The sequence below is a fragment of the Euprymna scolopes genome, chromosome 2, assembly GCF_053919585.1.
Source record: "Euprymna scolopes isolate OS-2025 chromosome 2, ASM5391958v1, whole genome shotgun sequence".
Lineage (NCBI taxonomy): Eukaryota > Metazoa > Mollusca > Cephalopoda > Sepiida > Sepiolidae > Euprymna > Euprymna scolopes.
In genome coordinates this window covers 164,523,510-164,546,132 of record NC_136483.1, presented here as the reverse complement: position 1 = coordinate 164,546,132, position 22,623 = coordinate 164,523,510, and the positions used below count along the sequence as shown (strand labels likewise).

The 22,623-nt window shown below is 35.4% G+C and overlaps 1 protein-coding gene across 1 annotated transcript in view; it reads left to right on the top strand.

The window, feature by feature from the left end:
• Positions 1-22,623, top strand: part of LOC145298521 (acyl-protein thioesterase 2-like) — a 224,736-nt gene that overhangs the window by 2,836 nt on the left and 199,277 nt on the right. The window lies entirely within an intron of this gene.

Below are 22,623 nucleotides of genomic sequence, written 5' to 3'. Positions count from 1 at the left end.
TCAGCCTATGTTACAGTAACATATATTGAGTGAGTTTCTAACAGTATTTTGCATAGTTTTTTTTTAGTTTTAACTCATTTTCCCAAACTTATGTAGTCAACAAAGTCGACCGACATTTACATTTTTTCAAATACATCAGTAAACACTGTTTTTCGAGCCGAATAAACACTTTACATCAAATAAAAACACTAAAAACATATCTAGTTATGTAGAAAAGTAACTTATCTTACCTTTGATAACATTTATTTGTTATATATTTTTTTCTTTTTTTGACAACTTTTTCGAATCTATGTGTATAGTAAAACATACCTGATTTTCTTATTCGGCAAAGTCGTCATTTTAAAGAAAATTGTAGAGGTGGACCTAATGTAAAAAAAAATACTTTTTTTTTTTTTTAATATGCGGTTTTAACAGTTGTCATGTCGAAAATGTATCAAAAAATTCATTGATTAGGCAATTATTTTAAGTTAAAAGTAATTTTTACAGAAAATTGTGGGGAAATGTCATTTTCTCTTGCTGTGAACACCTTTAAGATTGCGAATACAGTGGACATACTTATCTCCCTTTTTTGTCATTGTAATGGCTGACGTTTTGTTTTAGCCAATAGCGATAATTAATAACTCCATAAAATTTTGTGATTTTTTTTTATATTACTATTTTCGACATGACAAGTAAGTACTGTTGTTTTTGCTTAAAACGACATGTTTAAAAAAATCGATCTGTCGACTCTTATCTTAACAAGCACCATAAAACTTATTTTCAACGTTGTAAAAATCATTCTCTTGAAAATTTAAGTTGAAAAATTTGTTTGAAACAACTTTTAAAAAATAAAATAAATTGAGAATTTGCGAAAAAAGTTCCTATTTAGTTGTCTCTCCCATGAGGGCAGAGTTCTTAATGTGGGAAAAGTCCAGCTCCTCCAAAAGGGGCACTCTGGATTGGAACAAAAATAAAAATTGCCTTGGTCTAGAAGGACTTCTACAATGACGGAGGAAAGAAAAAATGAAGTGTAGTATCAGAACAGATACTACACTTTGCAATATTTATTTGCAGCAATATAAAAAAGATTATATCAACAACAAATTAGGCACAAGGCCATTCAAAAGTGTGGGAGTAAATGGATATCGTTGATCATCCTTAGTCAGAAATATTAACAAATCTCTACACTGCTCTTAACTTGAATCATCTCAGTTACCATAATACCACATTTACACTTAGAGACCGTCCTGCTTAAAATATCCTCAAATTGATTTGAAATGTTATTGTTCATAAATATACATATATATAAGAACTTCATTGGAATGAAACGAAGAGTGGGAAAGAGAAAAGAAAAAAAAAATGGTTAATAAGATCTTCCCAATCCTTTTTAAGTAATACACCACACACTGTTTTTAAGTTTGTTCAAACTTGAAAACAAGCATGTTAATCTCTAAGTGGGAGTGGAATCTAAGTGGGAGAAAAAAGAAAACTGGAGATGCAGTTTGGAAAGTGCGTGATATCGTATGGACACTGTCCTTCCAAGATAAATTAATTTTAAAAAAGAACAAAAATTTGAACGTGAGAAGTGGACGGCTTTCTATTAACAAGGAGGGGGGCACCATTTACTCGACTAGCTATGAGGCTAAAACCTACCCATAGTGGGTATTAGGGTCCACAAGACCAGACTCTACACACACCATCCTCGAGCAAAGAACATGTACTCATACTTGCAGATATAAGCTCGCTACTTGTATCCACCTTTTCCCAAAAGTAAGGAATGTAATATTTTTCTATCACATCTCATTTTTACTTTCAGCTGGTGCTTGAAGAAAGTGATGAGATCCTGATCAGCAAAAGATTCAATCTGTTAGTCATTTTTCAGATGCAACATCTATACCACCATATGTTCTATGATCAGGATCGCAAGATACATTCGTCTTTCTTGCCCGACATTGTTGATTACATAGGATATGTTTAGTGGCAGAAGTTTCTCGGGATCAATATGAGCTGTCACCTCGTTGACATATTCCCAGTAGCACCAGAGTTTGTGGCATTCAAAGAAAGCTTGCTCAGGTGTTTCTTCTGCAAGCATGTTACAGCAGAGACACTCAAAAGAATCCTTCATTGTGAAACTGCGTTGTATGGCACTGAGGAGTAATGCATTCCAGGCCAATCACTAGGACAGTGAGAACTCCGAGTTATTGAAATAACTTGTGCCTAGTGCCCAATTCTATTCAGAGCAAATTTTCTTCTGCCACCTCAACTGCCAAACACCCTCCACCACTTACTGATCTCCCTTCTAGAAGCTTCAGAAAGGTCATTGGTCACTGGATTAAGGAATCTTTTAAGTGAAGCTTGGCACTTTGACAAACTACAATTTGCCCTCGGCGTACAACAGGTGTGGCACAATGAGAAGGCTCCTTTTTTGGTGATCTGGGGGGGGGAGGGGCTTCCCGGAGAGTGAACTTTGTGCCAGACTTGTCACATAACTTGTGCGGAAGGTGTGTAGCGATGGGCTGATGCAGATATTCAAAATGTCAGGCCTGCTAACTCAACAAATTGACAGGCGACATGTGCGATCCAAAATTGTTTGTAATCGTGTGTACCATCAAAGGTCAAGATTTGGTTTGGTTGTTTTGTTTTATGGCATATCAACCCTTTTCAGTTTATTCAATGCCGAATCCAGTATAGTACATCAACCACTTTGGGTTATTTATGTTGCATTTAGTTATTTTGTAGGAAGTTTTTATTCTTCAAGCTCTTTGTATCGTCAATCACTATTTTGTAGTGTTTGCTTTGTCTGTCTTGTAGTGGATTTTGTTTTTGTTCCGTGCCCTGCAGAACATGAATGAGTTTTGCAGTGGGAAAGGGAAAAAGGTTATAGTATTAATGTTTGATTGTTTGATACATTTAAGTTAGGAAACCAGTTGAGAAGAGAGGGAAACGAAAAAGAAAAGGAGAATGGAAAAAAGGAAATGGGTAGGGGGGGTGATTTTGCAGAACATAATCAAGTTTTGGAAAAGGGAATAGAGAAACAAAACAAAAAATATCAATGTGAAGTGCATTTCATCTCAAGAAGCCAAGATCTTCAGACAGCCTGATCTGGTAGCACCAGCAAAGGCGAAACCTGGCTGCTGCTGTCCGAGATTTGAAAAATGCAGTCACTTTGTTTTCTTAGCGTGTATGCATGTCTCTCTCTCTCTCTCTCTCTGTCTGTCTCTCTCTGTCTGTCTCTCTCTCTCTCTCTCTCTCTCTCTCTCTCAAAGAGAGAAATTGTTTTTACACAGTTGAAGTTGGGCCTCTGAACAACACGGATGCACAGCTTTTGACTGCAAATGCCATTGGTGGCATGCATCAAGTCAAATTAAAAATGTTCCTTTTTAAATGTTAATAAATAATTCTATTTTTTTTTTATTTAAAAATATGTTTGTTTGCTTATTTTTATGCAAGTGTTAAATTCCAGCAAGGCGTTCCCTGCTATCAACAGCGACAATAAAGTCTTGCTTATAATGACTACCAAAAACACAAGAGACGAGACCACTAGCAGATGTAGTTGACATCAAGTCAATCCTGGTGATACATCTTTAATATTTCTATCGTCTATGTACATATATAGTTTATTCCTCTGGGGAGCTGGTTGCCGATCCCAGGACTTGACAACAATTCCAGAAATGTTCCCAGGCAAACCAAGTGACTCTCTCCAGCAAATGATTAGATCACACAGGCCTCTACCAGGCATTATCAACTGTAAGGTTTCACAGATTCCTCTGTCAAAGTACAATTAAGAAAAGCCAGCCTCTCTGTGTGTCGATGCCATGTCAAGTTGTACATACCTAAGTCTCCCTCACATAGACGTCAAATACAGACGTGAACCCAGTGTTTTTCTGTTTCCGATAAGCCAGCACCAAAGGTGCCAGAGGACCTTTAGGTCTTTCATAGACAGGAGAAGTACTGCCAACCAATAAAGGATGAGAGGTGTCTTGCACCTCTATACTACTCTTTAAGGAAGTTTCCTTTGAAGCCAAGTGTTAACTGATGTTTCAACAGTTGACTGCATCTCCAATCAATTCCTCTTGATCTGGAGGCCCGGTTCAAACCATATGCTTAGAATTCAAACCGGGCCATTTGTTCAACAAAAAGGAGCCAGAAGGTGATGTCACTGCTTCAGACACCCAACTGCTAACCAATTGACTTGCTACAGTTTTGATCTCTGTGATCATTTCATAACGTATAAGCACGTGTCATCTTTTCAATGCTTTGGAAGCACAACAGAAAGACGGTGATGTTTTTTGTTTTTTTTTTTTTAATGGAAATCGCTTGAGACAAGGCACGAAGCCAGTTGATGAAAGGAGCTAACAATGAAAGTTGATTATTGCAAACACAGGAGATGTCTATTTACTTTAGTCTTGAAAAGACCAAGGCTGTGGGTAGAAGAAAAACAGTGAGCAGGAAGAGAGTTCCACAACCTTGCAGTTTTTGGAAAAGAAGCTACTGGAATAGGAAGCTGTATTATAATGAGGTAATAAAACTGAATTGATTGAGACCTCTAGACCAGCGAGTCAAACGAGCTGAGAAAAAGGAAGCAGACAATAGATTAGACAATTCTGAGGAACACACGTTATAATAGTATTTATAGAAAAGACTGAGACTAGCAACATCACGTCTGTGAAAGTGAAGTTGCAATGAAGAAAAGAGTGTGCGGCCAACAAATTACATATACGTTTCTGCAATTTATTGAGAATTTTTTCAAATGGGACACAGATTCACTCGCCCAAATATGACAACAGTACTCCAAACATGGTCGGTCCTGAATATGACCTTAAACTATATCCAGTGGTGAGGCCCCAGCTTGCGGGCTTTGGAGATGTGTGGAGCCACCCTTTAATTGCCATTGCTCCCAGCTCCACTCTGACCTGGAGTGGTAGTACCTGTTAGGGTCCTAACTATGGGTTAAATAGAAACCGATTTGAAAACACCAAATATATTCTATTAAAAAATTTTTCTTCAAAATCTTTGGATTCGGCATTAAATAATCTGAAAAGGATTGATATGCTGTAAAACAACCAACCAACTAAACATGGTCTGATAGTAGATTTGTAGAGATAAAGAATATCCTCAGACGTGAGAAAGTGTTTAGAATGATAGAGAGAACCGATTACTTTCAGAGAAGTAGAGAGAGCAATGGATTTAATACATGAACTCTAAGAAAGATTTGATAAGAAAGAAAAACCAAGAAGTTTTAGAGTCGATTTCTCATTAAGAGCAGGACCATCCATAAGAATCTTAGGAAGAAAAGGGACACGCCTACGATTGAAAGACAATAGCTGTATCTTAACAGGATTAAACAGAAGAAGCCATTTTTACTCAAATCCATAACTGAACCTAGATCAACTGCATATTTTAATTGATCCGAGAAAGATAGGTGAGAAGCAATATCAGAAAAGAGGGTGGTGTCATCAGCATAAATGTTAATTTTATGAATAATATTCTCTGAAGGTCATCTATATATATAAAAGTGAAAATGTATGTATGTGTGTTCGCTTTTTCTGTATGTCAACAAAAGGCTTTTTTCAGAGAAGCGGTCGCTCTTTTTAAAACTTTTTATATCACATATAAATCGTAATATCTCACACTTAACAATGAAGCTCGCCTGTCTATTTAATTTGCTCGATTTCAGGAAGATAAATATTCAATACTTGTCGCTCGCCGCATGTGGGTTAGTCTTTTTCCTATAACATCTTGGAGGAAAAAAAAAAGCGTTTAGCAGTAAATGAATACTATCCCGCAGTCAAACTTGACCTCATTAACTCATTAAAACGGGCACCTGCTAAATCCAAGTAATTAAATAAATTCAAACGTGTTTCCGTTAGCATCTCACGGTGGGGCAATGGTTAACGTTACACGTTTTTTTTTTTTTTTTTTTTTTCACACTTTAATTTACAACTTTGCCTCAAGGGTTCGGGTTCGATCCTCATACTTACTTTTTTTTTAACCCCTCCCCCCACACACACCTCCAAACACTCGGGCAACGCCGGGTACCCCTCGCTAGTTTATATAGAAAAGAAACATTGTTGAACCTAGGATACAGCCGTGAGGACATTGATAGGAAAAGAAAATGAAGATACTCCATCAAGAGTTACTCGTAAGCTTCAATTAGAAAGAAAAGACCTAGCAATGTCAAGAACTTTACCACCAATACCATAAATTCAAAGTTTATGTAGAAGACCAGGATGCCACACTGTTGAATGCCTTTTAAATGTCAAGTGCAACAACCTTTACCTCACTTGAATGATCCAAAAACTGACAGATCTATTCAGTTACAATAGTTAACAGATCAGCTGTTGAATGAAAACCATGTCACTAAAGAGGTCCAGACTTTCCAGAAAATGAACAAGCCTGTTGTTGATCAACCTTTCAAAAACTTTGCTAATAACAGAGAGAAGACTATCAGAATGATATTTAGTTGGATCAGATTGACCACCAGTATTTTTAAAGATAGGGACAACAGAAAACGCCTTTCAACAAGAAGGGAAACAGGACTGAGACAAACAGAGATTGAATAATTTCAAGAGGACAGAAGAAAGTTCAGGCTCACAATATTTGATAACATTAACAGGAATCAAATCAGGAATGGAAGCCTTAGATTGGTCAAGACCAGCAAGAATTCTAGAAACTATTTTTGGAATGATAATTACAGAATCAAGAGTTTGATCAGTTTTCAAAGGAAAATCTGGAAGAACAGCACCAGAATCATCGATAGAAGAATTGTCAGCAAAAAGATGAGCAAAGAGATCAGCTTTATCCTTAGAAGATGAAATGATGTGGAGACCATTAAAAAGAGGAGGAATAGCTAACTTAGCACTATTAATGGCACTATTACAGATTCTCCAAAAATCATGAGAGCCGGCCTTTTGAGAAGAGATAGTCAAGAATCCTTTGAGAATAACTAGACTTAGCCTCAGAAATTGCTCTCTTGCACGCATTGCTAACTCTTCTGTAGGATTGTCTAGAAGCCTCAGAACCATCCTGACGATACTAATTGAAGTAATGATTATGATGGACAATGGCAGAAACACAAACAAATGAAAACCAGAGAGGAGAATGAGGTTTGGTTTGATACTTCAACAAAGGCTAAAGATGTAACGCTGTTGCATGCGTTAAAGAACCTCTCTTATGGGCTAAGGGTTATGTGTGATGGTGGTGTGTTTATGTGGTTTAAGAATTCCAGATGTCTTAAAATTCTGTATATCAGAAATTCTGAATCTTTGACTAAAGTGGAACTGACAGGCTGGCGCCAAAGGTCTAGCTAGTAACCATAGAAAAATCTTAGAATTGGTCATGTGACCGATTCTAAGATTTTTCTTTCTCGCTAGTCTCATGTCAGCAAGCAGATCTCCCACAAGACTTGATAAATACATTTCTTTAGAACAAAGGAAAAGAGAAGGAAACAGAAAAAGGGGTTTAAGAGAGAGAAAGAAAGAAAAATAGAATTAAAGAGAGGTATGGAATAAGAGAAAGCGAATAGAGGAGAAAAGTTAATTTCCAAATGATAAAGGAGAAAATGCTAATCTCAAATAGATGGTGGTCATAATTAGGGTTCCATAAAAACCATTGTGTTTAACAGATGAGAAAAGGACTTACTTGTGGCTGTCGAAGAGTACACATCGGTACTGGATAACTCCTCAAAAAGAGCTAAGTCGAAAAGCTCTTCCTGCTTTGACTGAGAAACCATCTGAAAGAATCCAAGTTGAAAAAATCCTGCATCTTGAAACCATTAAGAACCCGATTAGTTTGACTTTTCTTTGTATGTGGTGTACCTGAAATATCTTATGAAAAATTATTCCTGTTTGTAAGAAAATGATTTCTGAGTTATCATTTATTACTGAATTGCTTTGATTTGAGACTACAGTTGTTTACAGCGCTGACAACCATAACCAGCCCAAACTACATGGAGAGAAGCGATATCCTAGACATTCATCAAAACACCTACGAGAAGAACTCCAACCACAGCATCTGACGATGAACTGCCATCCAGGATGTTAAAAATATTACCACACAGACTTAAGATCTTGCGCATTTTGTGTGCTCTGAGTATCAGAGCATAGGTCCAGTAATAGTGTCTGCTTGCATTTTGAAGGGTCTATCACTAGACGAAGATAAGAATGTAGTCACAGGGACTTAAGGTTAACCCTTGCGTTTAGGAATGGGGGACGGCCTGATTACATTAATTGGTCCTGTGAAGCAGGATTGGGTAGAAAAAAACCCCAAGATGGTCTTGTCCTCCAATAGACAAAATATCAGAGTGGCATTTCAGAAGAACAAGCAAGAAATGTATAATATGGAGAGAAGGCCATAGAAAATAAAGAAGAAAGACTCTGTATCAAGAACAACCAGGAACAATATAATACAGTTGAGGAGGGTAAAAGAAAATAATAAAAGTAAATAAAAAATTAAAAATGCGGAAACTCTGATTCTGCTTAGGACCGAACTTATAACCAACTCCTAAGCTTGTGAAGTAGTGGCTTCAACACAATGATGTAGAACGGAAACAACAGCAGACAGCTCTTGCGTACAGATCAGAAGATAATAAAAGATTGCAAATGCTTTTTATATACTTGCACCACTGCCGTTGGCGAGCAATACACAGAGATCCATTTACAAGTCCAGTTTAAAAATGACTGTTTGAAAAATAAATGCCAAGAAACAATGGTCAACCCTATCGAAAGTTTTAGATTGATCCAAGTTCATCAGCACTTCTATCGCTTCTAGTTGTTTTGAATTGGTCTCCTGCATAGTTCTGTTCAAGTTTGATCAATTCTTCAATAACACCCTGCAAATTGTTTGATAGGATCTTGGCTATATATACGGCATAATCACATTGACACACCGGTTCCCACTGGATCACCAAAGTTGAGCAATGTTGAATCTGGTCACTACTAAATGGGTGACCATTTGGGACTTTCAGGTGCTGTATGTGCTCTCCGCTTATCTCGGCATTGTTTCCAGTCATCCTGGTTTTCTCCTTGCCACTGGACTCAAACAATGCCGATTCAGGGGAGGTGTGGTTGGAGATTACACAACCCTTGCCTCACAATTACACGCACTACGGCCCCTAAGGGGTATCCTTTGTCTTTCAATACTGAACAGAAGCATGGATGGAGGATCTTGGCTAAAATCATTAATTCAGTGTTTAGCAGAGCTATGGGTCTATAATTGTCTAGCTCCTGTCCCACTTTTAAGTAATGTGACCACACCTTAGTTACTTGGCTGGGGATAGAATCCTTATCAAACTAATGATTCAGCAGAATTTGTATAAACTGGATAAGGAGGTTGGGCAGTTGGATGAAGTACTCTTCAAAATGTCCCTGAAATTCCTTGCAGATCTCCCAAATCGATTCTAAGGTGCATCTATCTATATGCTTGGCTTTTTAAATGTACCTTACTGAGTCACATCTAGAAACTTCCTTACGTTCATCCATGGTAGACTTTATGGCTTCATTGGCAGCTTACCTTAGCCTAGCTCTAACTACTTGGCTCTCGTAATACTTGCTAGCCTTATGTTGTAGGTCCTGCTTAGCTAGTTCATTGCTTATAATATCCAGCTTAGTTTCTCTTCTACATGCTTTATTGCTTTGGCCTTATCTAGTGCGAGGCGCTGAGCATATTTAACAGAAAGGCTTCTGATCTTAGTTTTCAAGCTAACTCTCCATCTACTCCCAGTAACCACTTGTTGGATAAGTATTTTCTCAGAAGTCTTGTATATCAAACAAGGGGGTATTCAACTTGCAGTACTAATTTAGGCCTGCTTTCTTCAACTAGTTTATGATTAATCGTAGAACACAATATAAGATCTATACGGTTTCTTCTAACATCCTATCCAAACAAGTATCGAGTAGGAAGGCATGCTGATATTACTCAGCCAAAGTGCCATGTATGAAAGGTTATTGACAAAATATATAACTAATATAAAATTAAAACAACAAAAAAAAACAGGTGCTTTGATACATATCAACATTTTTAACCAGTACAACATTTTGTGGAATCACAAACTGACACTGGTCCTGGATATGACCTTAAACTATGTCCGATGGTGAGGCCCCAGCTTGTGGGCCTTGGGGAGTGTGGAGCCACCCTTTAATTACCATTGCTCCTAGGTCCACTCTGACCCGGACTGGTAGTACCTTTTAGGGTCCCAACTATGGGTTAAATAGAAACTGACTTAAAAAAACAAAACAAATATACTCTATTAAAAAATTGTTCTTCAAAATCACTGGATTCGGCATTAAATAACCTGAAAAGGGTTGATATGCCGTAAAACAAAAAACAACCAACCACAAACTGACACTGATGAATTCTTATTTCAGTCACATGAGTTATTAACCTTAAATATTAAATAGGTTACAGCATTTCTCCAAAATATTTTTTACTTAAAATCATATCTTAATAATAATAAAACTAGCGGGACCTGTGGAAATTCCACAGAGGACTCATATGTAATGTACTGATGTTAGCATTCTGTAGATGTTCAGCATAAATGGAGACCCTCTGATATTAATGTAGCTCTTTTGTTAAAACTGCAAATGTATTTATCTAAGCTAGCAAGAACACCTGGTGTAGTCCAGTCATAAAGTATGCTTGAATATGATATTTTAATTCTTGCAGATTTCATATATATTATTAAAGAGTTAATGTGCTATCGATTTTTATATATTATAAAGTTGCAATTTCAAATTTTGTGCTTAAATGCATTACAATTTGGTACAAACCTGCTTTTGTGCAGCCTGTAGTGTCTGATGTAAACAAAAAAGGATGAAGAAAAAAATAGCTACTGCTTCTCTTTATAGTCTTGCGATCTTGTCACCTAATACACAAATGAGATGCGTCTGGTTTAAATAATTGATGTCAACTTTGAATTTACTTTGGAGTAACATCTAAAACAAATATCAATTACAATTTAGCATTATAATAAATTATAATTTTAATTATTTTAAATAAATCATTATGAATTTCAAATTTTTTGGGGGGAAAAAATCAAGGTTCAAGGGTGGAAACAGGAGTTACATTGGTTCCTCAACTCTCTGGGGCTACGCCAGGATACTTGTCTTGCTAGTTTTAAATGAACCATGATTTGGTACAAACCTGCTTTTGTGCTGCCTGTAGTGTCTGATGTAAACAATAAACAATGAAAAAAAAATGGCTACTGCTTCTCTTTATATTCTTGCAATCTTGTCACCTAATATCCAAATGAGATGCTTCTGGTTTAAGTAATAAACCTGACTTTTCGGAACTCACTCGATTTGGATGTTGGAGTAGTAAGTTTAGACAAGTATGGAGTTGAGTTTTTACAACAGTGTTGAGTTTTTATAGCAGAGCATCGAGTTTTGGAGTTTTGTTTTGAACCCTGTCCAAGAGTGATAGACTAGTAGCAGATGCACCAGCCCAGATGTGACAACTATACTCCATGTATGGGCGAATAATGGCCTTGTATAGGTATAGGATACTCTCAGGTGTGAGTAATTTTCTAGCACAGTAGAGAGAGCCCAACTTCTTTATAGCAGCCCTGCCAATGTCCTCAATGTTTTTATTCCAAGTAATGTTGCCTGTGAATGTTAAGCCGAGCAGTTTGAACAAAGAGCTTTCATGTAGCATATTATTAGCCATGGCTGGGAAGGTTTCTTATAATTATTAAAAAAAGAAGCTATAAAAAATTATAAAAGAAATTAGAGTATTTATTACCTTTCTTGGAAGTCTATACCAAGGTTCAAGGATCCTGATTGAGAAAAGGGACCGAAATTGGTGGTAAAATAGTTTCTTCTGATGTCCGTACAGACCTCTTTCTGGTGCAGAAATGAATAATTGGTCCCAAGGTATATTGAGGAGATTGTAGGGCAATGATATCGCCACAAAATCGTTGGCACTCAAGGGAGAAATGGTTAAGTCTATTGAGTCTGCTTTCATAGGGAAGATATTATTGTATTAATAGTGTAAATGTTCTCTGAAATGTTTTTTAAGCATTAAATTAAGGTGATAGATAAAACAGGCAATATCAAAAAAGACATGATAAATTAACATTATACTAGCTGGACCCATGGAAATTCTATAGAATGAGAAATATATTTAATAAAGATATTGTTCTGGATAACGTAAAAAATTAAAGTTTTTTTTTTTTTTGGAGAGACAGAAAATATGAGTTTATTAACATTTCTATGAAAATAATATCTATTGTATTTTAATTATAGAACTGACCCAGATTATATGAATTAAAAAGTACTTATAAATACTTGTAAAGTAATATTGTGCTACATAGTTCAATACAAATAATATCACTTTGTAAGAGACACTCCTTCATTTACCCCTTCAGTCCGACATCTCTTGGCAGACAATGTTTTTCTTTTTTTGCCGTTTCTTTCAAATCTTTTTTACATAATATTTTGCTGACTTCTTTCTTCAGTGAAGAACTGCTGCACATCAAAATTACTACAAATTCCTTTCTCACACCGTTACAACAATGATCATATATTAAAATGATATTTGAAAACACAGCTACATTAAAGGGAGGTTACTCTCACATTCTTGTCAGTTGCTAGATTGTTTTTTTTTGGTTTTTTTTAAGCCAAATTTTGTGAATTTGAATTTTTTTTTAATCAGTCTCGCCATCTAAAATTGTATTTAGTATTTTTCAAAGCATAACATACAAACTAAGGTAGAAAAAACAATACACATATATGTGTGTGTGTGTAAACAAATCGAGGGGAGGCATTTGGACAATGTCAAAAACATTAATTCATTATCCACACAGCATCAGCCGTATAGCGCAATGGTGAGAAGCCTTGATTGTCATTTGGGCAGTCAGGTTTCAATCCTGGCTTGAGGTGGTTGCCTGTCTAGCCGCACTGATGAGCTGTGAAATAGCAAAACAGTACTGTATGTGGATGACATACGAAACACATGTAAGATGTACTTCATTAAAAATATGAATAAAATATTATGAGTGAATTCTGGTTTGGGAATGTTGACTAACAATATAACACATCACTTAATAAATCCTGAGTCTAACTGATAAAACAACCCCTAATCCTAATCCAACACAAACATTTTGGCAAAATTCAACTTTTCATCAACATGGTCTCTTCCTTCCAGAGTGATATGCTGATTCCACTGATTCTCAAACGATTCTATGTGTTTTGTTTTTGGCACAATTTGTCTTTAGTCTCAAAATATGCATAAATATCTAATATTACTTTTACATTGGAGCCAAATCTCTTTCCCTGAAGCATTCCTTTGAGGTTTGTAAACAGCTAGTAGTTGCATGGGGTCAGATCTGGAGAATAAGGTGGATATGGAGGCAGTTTAAATTGCTATTCATGTAGCATTGTCATTATTGTGATTGATTTGTGATGTGGTGAATTGTCTTGGTGAATCCATCTATCCATCCTTAGCCTTGAGCCTCTGTAGTGGCATAGGCCATCCACAACTTTGTAGACGCTTTTGTAGTGAGGAGTTCTTTTTCAGTGTGAGTATGCTGGCCCCACACCCAACTTTCCAGAAGGTACATACAGCGTCTAGCCTTCCCAAATGGTCACCCATCTGATACTGGCCAGGCTCAACATTGCTTAACTTTGATGATTTGGCAAGAACCGGTGTGTCAACGTGATTGTGCCATAGTGTCTTTGTGAAAAAGCACACTTTTCTTTTTAATTTGTGGCTGTTTTTTTTATCAATTTCTTCTTTCAAGAACACCAATAATGTTTTATAATATTTACTATTAATAATTGTGATGCTGATTACGTTTCTGAATTTTGGGGATGAGGACTGATCATATGAATATATTATTTGGATTCTTTGGATTACTATTCTCATATTGTCATTTTCACAAGACTTCCGTTGATGTAATCTCCGCTCTTCTTCAGGTGTACACAAGGACCCATGATGCAGTGGTTAGAATACTTGGAAAAAAAATCAGTTGGAAAAGTGATATTCTTCTGGAGGTTAAAGGTTCAATTTTAAGAATGGGTGACCAAAATATACAATTGCGAATTACTTAGAACCTGAATGGCTGACAGAACAAGAGCATGCAACCCCCATGAAGTAGATAAAGGATTCACAATGTTTTAGTCGATATAAATTCTGACCTTCTTCAGGTTTATCTTGTCATATTTAGGAATCCTTTTGTAGAAATTTTGAATATTGTGTAACTTCACGATCAAATTTATACCAAGCACTTTATCCACTACGCTTACATTCTTCTGGGAGCTTGAAGTGCAGGCGACAAAATACAATTGCAAGTTACTTAGTACTTTATGAGTTTAAAAGACATCCAGTGATGAGGCCCATATTTGGAAGCTATGGAGAATGTGGAGTTACTCCTTAGTTACCATTGCTCCCAGGTCCACTCTGACCCGGAGTGGTAGTACCTGTTAAGGCACCTGGTGTTACGAGATCAGGCTGCCTGAAGATATTGGCTTTCTGACCAAAAGGTCCTGGATATGACCTTAAACTATATCCAATGGTGAGGCCACAGCTTGCGGGCTCTGGGGAGTGTGGAGCCACCCTTTAATTGCCATTGCTCCCAAATCCACTCTAACCCGGAGTGGTAGTACCTGTTAGGGTCCCAACTATGGGTTAAATAGAAACCGACTTGAAAACAACAAATATATTCTATTAAAAAATTTTTCTTCAAAATCTTTGGATTCAGCATTAAATAACCCAAAAAGGGTTGATATGCTGTAAAACAACCAACCAACCAATCCTGACCAAAATGCACCAAGCATAAGTGACTGGGGACCGTCCATGAATTTACTGTTCCCTTGACACTTCCTCCTTTGGAAGAAGCTTGTTCAACACTCCCCCACCCCCAGGATGAATACTGTGCAACAACCACAGTCATGACTGACGGAACGAGAGCATGCTACTGATGTGGATTAAATAAAGGGTTTCGTTTGAAATTCTGTGCATATTGCCAAGTTTGGCAGAAAGGTTGGTTTTTGGTTGTTTTATTTTGTGGCATATCAACCCTTTTTGGGTTATTTAATGCCGAATCAAGTATAGCACAGCAATCCCTTTGCATTATTCATGTTGTATTTAGTTATTTTGTAGAAGGTTTTTATTCTTCAAGCTTTTTGTATCTTAAGTCATTAGTTTGCAATGTTTGGTTTGGTTGTCTTGTAGTAGATTTTGTTGTTTTTGTTCCCTGACTTACAGAACATGAATGAGTTTTGCAATGAGAGAGGGAAAAATTGTAATATTAATGTTTGATACATTTTAGGAAACCAGTCAGGGAGGTGGGGGAGAAAGGAAAAGGAAAAATGGGAGGGAAAAGGTGGGGCTGTTGTTTTTGGTTTTGCAGAACATAATTAAGTTTTGCAAAAGAGAATAGAAAAACAAAAATCTGCAGGAAGGAGAGTATTAAGAACAGTAATGCAAAGAATCCAAATAATAAGATGTTTGCATCTTTGATCACTGTGAATGGTCACAATTTTACTCGGTTTACCTTTGGCACCAAAGCAAATAAAGCCATTGTTGAGATGGCTTGTTCTTTGTTGACCGAGCTTTGGTTCTGTGCAGTTCTAGGATGTTCACTTTTTCAGATCTCATCATCTCACTTTTTGAAAAGAGGTTAATCGCTTCAGACATCCCTATCCAGGGAATGCTGACGAGGATGCCCAGTTATTTTTTGCAGATGAAAATGCTCTTCCTTTAGAGTGCTGGTGCTACAAATCCTACTTTTCAACCCTTGTGTAACATCATCCCACTGTGAGAGGCAGATAAATATCTTGACTCTGGAGTGTGATGAAGGAGCCATGTTTCATCCATTGTCACATATAGCACCCACTTTGAACACAGCTTTCTCATTTACAAATCTTTACACAAAATGGTGAATACACTGCTTTCTGATATCTTCAACTCCTTCAGTTTACTGATCAGCCAAGCGTTCAGCAGTACTGCACAATAACATTGACACACTGGTTCTAGCCAGATCACTGAAGTTAAGCAATGTTGAGCCTGGTCTGTATGAGATGGGTGACCATTTGGGAAGGCTAGGCGCTGTATGTACCTTCTTGGAAGGTTGGGCGTGGGGCCAGCACTCTTACCCTGAAAAAAGAACTCCTCGCTACAAAAGTATCTACAAAGTTACGGATGGCCTATGCCCCTCTGGGGCTCAAAGCATCATTTGTACCTGTATGAATGAGTGTGTTTGAAATCCGCATACCATCTCTTAAACACTGTTTCTGTTATATCGTGAGATGCGTTAAATCAATATAACATAAAATATCTTACCGCAGGGAGTCCAGCCTTCATGTTTGGTACGTAGGAGCTCATGAAGAAAGAAACGTAACACTTATGAACAAATAAGGAACCACTCACTGTTAAATAATGATATAAGTTTATTAAGAAGACACGCACACACACGTAACTACAATTCAAACATAATAGATGAAAGTTAGAAGCCCAACTATGATAAATATCAATGAACGGGAATGATGTTCATCTCGCCATTTTCAAAGTCACTCCGTTTTCCCCTCCACTGTCCACTTCCGAGCGTTCATCTCACGAGAAATTAAAGTTTAGGACTATGGGCAAAGGGAGGCGACTTTGCCCAAAGAAATAAAGAGTTACCCCCCCCCCCTTTGCATTATAAATTTGTTTGATCTCAACAGTTTCCAAAATAGCAGAACCTGAATTGAAACTTTTGAAAGCATTTCTTTGCTTAAACAGCATTCTTCCCCATTAGAAACAATTACTTTGTCAACAAACGAAATCAGATTTTTCCATTGTTTTAAAAACTTGCAACAGTAAAATTACTTAAATATCTGTAATTTGTAAACTAATAATCTAATTAAGTTCAAATTTTTATACATATCATTTGAAGGTTAATATTTGATGGAAAAAATTACACATTCTTTATTAGTGGTGCCATCTATATATCAGGCTCAAAACCTATAAAGTCGATCAAGGTTAAAGTAAAGTCTTTTATTTTTTTTTTTACTCAAAAAGTTGAAGAGCTATATAGACGAGAGTGGTACCATTAAAACGAGTGTCCTTTGTGCTCCAGAATTTTCTACATAGTCACCACCATTCTGAATGCACTTTTGCCAGCGATGGCTATGCATGGGTGTTCAAGCTCGCTTTGTCATACGAGTGTCGTTCCAAAAGTAAAGTCTCCAATTTTTTTAACTCAAAAAGTTGAACAGCTGTGAAGACGGAAGTGGTGCCATTAAAACGAGGGACCTTTTGCGCACCAGAATTTATTTTTCTACATAGTCACCACCATTCTCAATGCACTTTTGCCAGGAATTCAATAATGCTTCTCTGTCCTTATGCACGTCCATCACAGCTGTTGCTTTCTTAGAGTCTCACACCATCAAAATCTGCAACAGAAAGATAAAACTTTCAGGTGATGAATACATAAATTCAGTCATCATAACAATGCAATTTGCAATCCTTTTCATCCATTCAGGTGGAATAAAATAAATAGGAGGCTTTACTTTTGAAATGCCCCTCGTACTTTCATCATAGCTTCTGCGTAAAATTAACTATTTTAAAGTTTTAATTAGTTTTTTTATTAGTTTGATTTTGGTATTGGTTTTTCTGTCTCTTTTGTGAATTAGGTAGTCGCAGGATGGACCACGTGATAGTTGCCAACATCCATATGTGAAAGTGGGATGATGCAACTGACTAGATTTGAACTTGGTACATCCAGGTTGTCAGTCTACATCGTTATCCACTTCTTCACAACAACCCCTCTAATTGAATGAATTGTCTACAGTAATTTTTCTTTTTTAAAAAAGTATTTGTGTTTCAACATTAAATAACCCACAAAAGCAATAAAAATGACATGTAACGTCGCAAATGGACAAACAAATAAAACATGAATAAATCCGACTCAACTTTTCCTTTTTAACATAAGTTGTTTATTACCGTTTTTTCTTTCTCCCCATCTTGACACCAGCTTAAAAGTCACTGCCACATGTCCATCTCACCCGGTCGGCATTTCTCTTTCTTCCGACTGCAGTCTAGCCATAACCAGTTCAGTCTCGCCTTCAATTTGCACGTACGTTCCCTTCAGCGCTGACTTTTTCTGCTCTCAACCACATGGCGTCCTTTTTTTTTTTCTTGCCATGCTAGCTCGTGCATACTTCCTAATTTGCATATGTGCCCTTTTTGAGCTACTGCTGCTAATATCCTCGCAAGTCAGCTATCTTACAGTTGCTGCTTCTATTTTTTCATGCACTCTGTTACAGACAGACTACATGCTCTCTCTCTCTCTCAAGAAAAAAAAAACAATGAAGTCTTTGTGCAAATGAAAGTTAGCGATTATTTCAGCATATGTACACATATTAAGCACGTTCTTTTTAGGATGATAAACATAATACTAAACAGTAGTGATGGAATGATTCCAATGTTTTTCTTGATTCTGATACAATTACCAATTCTGTCGTAAATTTCTGATTCCAATACAATTACTGATTCCAATTCCAATTCTGATTCTTTAAAAATCTCTAAATATTTAACTATAGAGAATATTTTTTCTTTTTACAAATTACTGTAAAAACCCTATAATATGTGCATATATTTTTGTGATTTAGTGATCTATTTATTTTTCTTTTACAGCTAGTTTAAAATCCATAAATATCTATCATTTTGTCATTTATACAAGCAATGGAAACTAGAATTTAAAACAAACAAAAAACAATTAAAAGAATTGTTTTTGGCATCAGAAAATAGCCGCAATTTGGGGGGGGGAGGGGTTCTGATACTGATGCCACAAAAGTTCTGACTTTTCGATTCCCGATTCCTATTAATCATCCTAAGACTAGTGAATAGATTTTAACTCAAAATGGTTCCTCATTTACAAAAAACTAGCCTGAGTATGCGGCGTTGCCTGGATGTTTGGAGGTGTGTATTGACCAAAACAAAAAAAATGGTAGTAGGCAGGCAGGTTCAAACCCGTACGGCAAAGGAGAAAAAGAACGTGAAAAAAAAAGTGACGTCTTTGCTGTTGCATCCATTGCCAAACCGGAAGTGGCGAAGGTTTAAATTAAGGCTAGTCAATTGAAAAGAGGGAATGACTTTCGAAAATATTGGGGAAAAAAGCGACCCTCTCTTTGTGGAAAAGTGCCAAGTTGAGGGTGAAAGAATTCCTGTTTTTAGCCAATTTTTCGATATTTGTCTTCCAAAAGGTCGAGCTTCAAAACGATACCAATCTCATGAAAATCCATCACCTCTGTCAAAAGTTTTAGGCAAACATGCAAACATACAAACATACATTTAAACAAACAGGTGAGATTTATATAATAGATGAGATAAAACTATTTATTGGCCACACACAATTTTTCATCGCATTATATTCCCGCCACCAAACTGATTTTTACCTCATTATTTTCTCTTTTAGAGGGGTGTAGTATATGTTTGCCTATCATGATACTATCCTCCTAAGTATTACCTCCTCTATATTTGGGGGGAAGGGACTAGTTTAGTATCTGTTCTGTTGTCATGAGACCATCATTCCAGGCATTACCTCCGCCTTTTGGAAGACGAGCAGCATAATATATTTTCATTTGCTATGATACCATCTTCAGAGGCTTACAAAAATATGTAACCAGAAAGAGGAGCACATATAATAATGCATGCATTTTCTGGGAAAAACAGAAATATGAGATTGATAATTTGAAAAATAGATATGAGATTGATAATTTGAAAAACAGAAATATGAGATTGATCATTTGAAAAACTGATGTGAGATTGATAATTTGAAAAAACATATGAGATTGATAATTTGAAAAACAGAAATATGAGATTGATAATTTGAAAAACAGAAATATGAGATTGGTAATTTGAAAAACAGAAATATGAGGTTGATAATTTGAAAAACAGAAATATGAGATTGATAATTTGAAAAACAGAAATATGAGATTGGTAATTTGAAAAACAGAAATATGAGGTTGATAATTTGAAAAACAGAAATATGAGATTGATAATTTGAAAAACAGAAATATGAGATTGATAATTTGAATACGTGAACGAGAATAACTGATCAATATTTTGCTACTTGCACTGGTTTCAGCTCACTAACTAAATGGCCATTCATGTGGGATCTGCTCTAGGAAGCAAAGTGAATTATGGGAAAAGAATCGATAAATTCCACAACCGTATCCATCCTGTGTAAAAAAGATAAAATAAAAAGCAAAAAAAAAAAAAATCAATAATAAAAATCTCAAATAATAATCTTCATTGTACAATCGTGCACAAGACGTGACACGTTTCATTACATGATGTAGAGCACAATAAGGATTCATTATGCTTCTAAATGTTTAGATGAACATTTTTTTTATGGAAATTTTTCTAGACAAGCCATGAAACCACTTGATGTAAGTAGCTACTAAGAACGAAAGATTATTACAAAGATATGAGATGCCTATTGACTTCAGTCTTGACAGGATGAAAACTGTAGATAATAGAAAAACAGTGAGCAGGAGGAGAGTTACACAAGCTTAAAGTTCTTGGAAAGAAGCTACTGGAATAATACACTGTATTACAATAAGACATCAAAACAGATATATGATAGATATAAGAGCTATATGTATCCATGTAAATTTATATATCTATAAAAGTGAGAATGTATGTGAGGATAATTCTCAACTCATTGATATATTGGGTATTCAGACATGTGGAAAACTTTCTAATCGGTTTTTATCCAGAAAAACGGACTGCTAAAGGGTCAAAAATTTTAAAAATTGGTACATGGGGTCGTCAGATTTTTATTTGTTTGCTGTTTCACAAATGCACACGCGTGAATGGTTACATGACAAATTCATTATATTTAAAATAAGTAGGTTTGAAAACACTTGAAAGATCGTGTCGAGCTGGCTTAATGGTTATCATACTTACTGTCTTTAGGTTTTGGTTTCGATCTCATCTCGAGTATTTTCTTCTTTTTTTTTTACTTACAAGAAGTGAACAGTTTTTAAAAAAAAAAAAAAGAAAAAAAAAAGCAAAAACAAAAATAACAAACTGTCCAATTTCCTGAACATTAATATTTTACTATTGGAAAATTTGAAAGAAAAATAAATTCAATTTTAATAAATAGCAATATTTATGAAAAACGATTTTACACTCGTCTGGTCTTTCTAACCGTTAAATTTTAAATTGTTATCGAGTGTTTCAAACAGTAAATTCCTTTTTAATACACATGCGTTCGACAGACGCCAAAAAATCTGTAATCAGACATATACACCGTTCTTGATTTAACTTCAAACATCTCAAGTCATGGCAGGACTTACCACTATGATCATGGCATATAATAGGAATAAAAAGAAGATTAAAAAAAAAAAGAAAACTGTTCGATTTCCTGAAGATTAATATTTTAATATTCGAAAATTTGAAAAAAAAAATTTCAATTTTATTTTTAATAAATAGCAATTAATACATTAATACAATTTCATACTATTTTTTACTACCACTTTTTTACTACCACTTTTTTACCACTTTTTTACTACCACTTTTTTACTACCACTTTTTATTACCACTTTTTTATTACCACTTTTTACTACCACTTTTTACTACCACTTTTTTACTACCACTTTTTACTACCACTTTTTTATTACCACTTTTTTATTACCACTTTTTTACTACCACTTTTTACTACCACTTTTTACTACCACTTTTTTATTACCACTTTTTACTACCACTTTTTTATTACCACTTTTTACTACCACTTTTTTACTACCACTTTTTACTACTACTTTTTTACTACCACTTTTTTACTACCACTTTTTTACTACCACTTTTTTACTACCACTTTTTACTACCACTTTTTTATTACCACTTTTTTATTACCACTTTTTATTACCACTTTTTTACTACCACTTTTTTATTACCACTTTTTTACTACAACTTTTTTACTACCACTCTTTTATTACCACTTTTTTACTACCACTTTTTTATTACCACTTTTTTACTACCACTTTTTTACTACCACTTTTTTATTACCACTTTTTTACTACCACTTTTTTACTACCACTTTTTTACTACCACTTTTTTACTCCCACTTTTTTACTCCCACTTTTTTGCTCCCACTTTTTTGCTCCCACTTTTTTACTACCACTTTTTTACTACCACTTTTTTATTACCACTTTTTTATTACCACTTTTTTACTCCCACTTTTTTACTCCCACTTTTTTACTACCACTTTTTACTACCACTTTTTTACTACCACTTTTCCGAGCAACTCAACAACTTTCTGCGTGAGAAATGCTTCAAAAACCTAAGCGATATCAAAAACGCCTTCAGTGACTTCATCGCCACCAGAACGCAAGATTTTTACGTTACTGGCATAAATACACTTGTTTTGCATCGGCAAAAGTGTGTTAATTCTGATGGTGCTTATTTTGATCAATAAATTTTTATTTGAGCTGAGATATGGTCATCTGAATTTGAAAATTAAAAACGGCAAGAATTTTCTTGTCAACCTAATATATATGAGATATATGTATATATATGTATGAGATATGTATGTATACGTATGAAATATAGATGTGTGTATATATATATATATATATATATATATGTATATATATATATACATAAGATATATATGTTATTATTATTAATTTAATTTTATTTATTAAATATTTTTTTATTTAA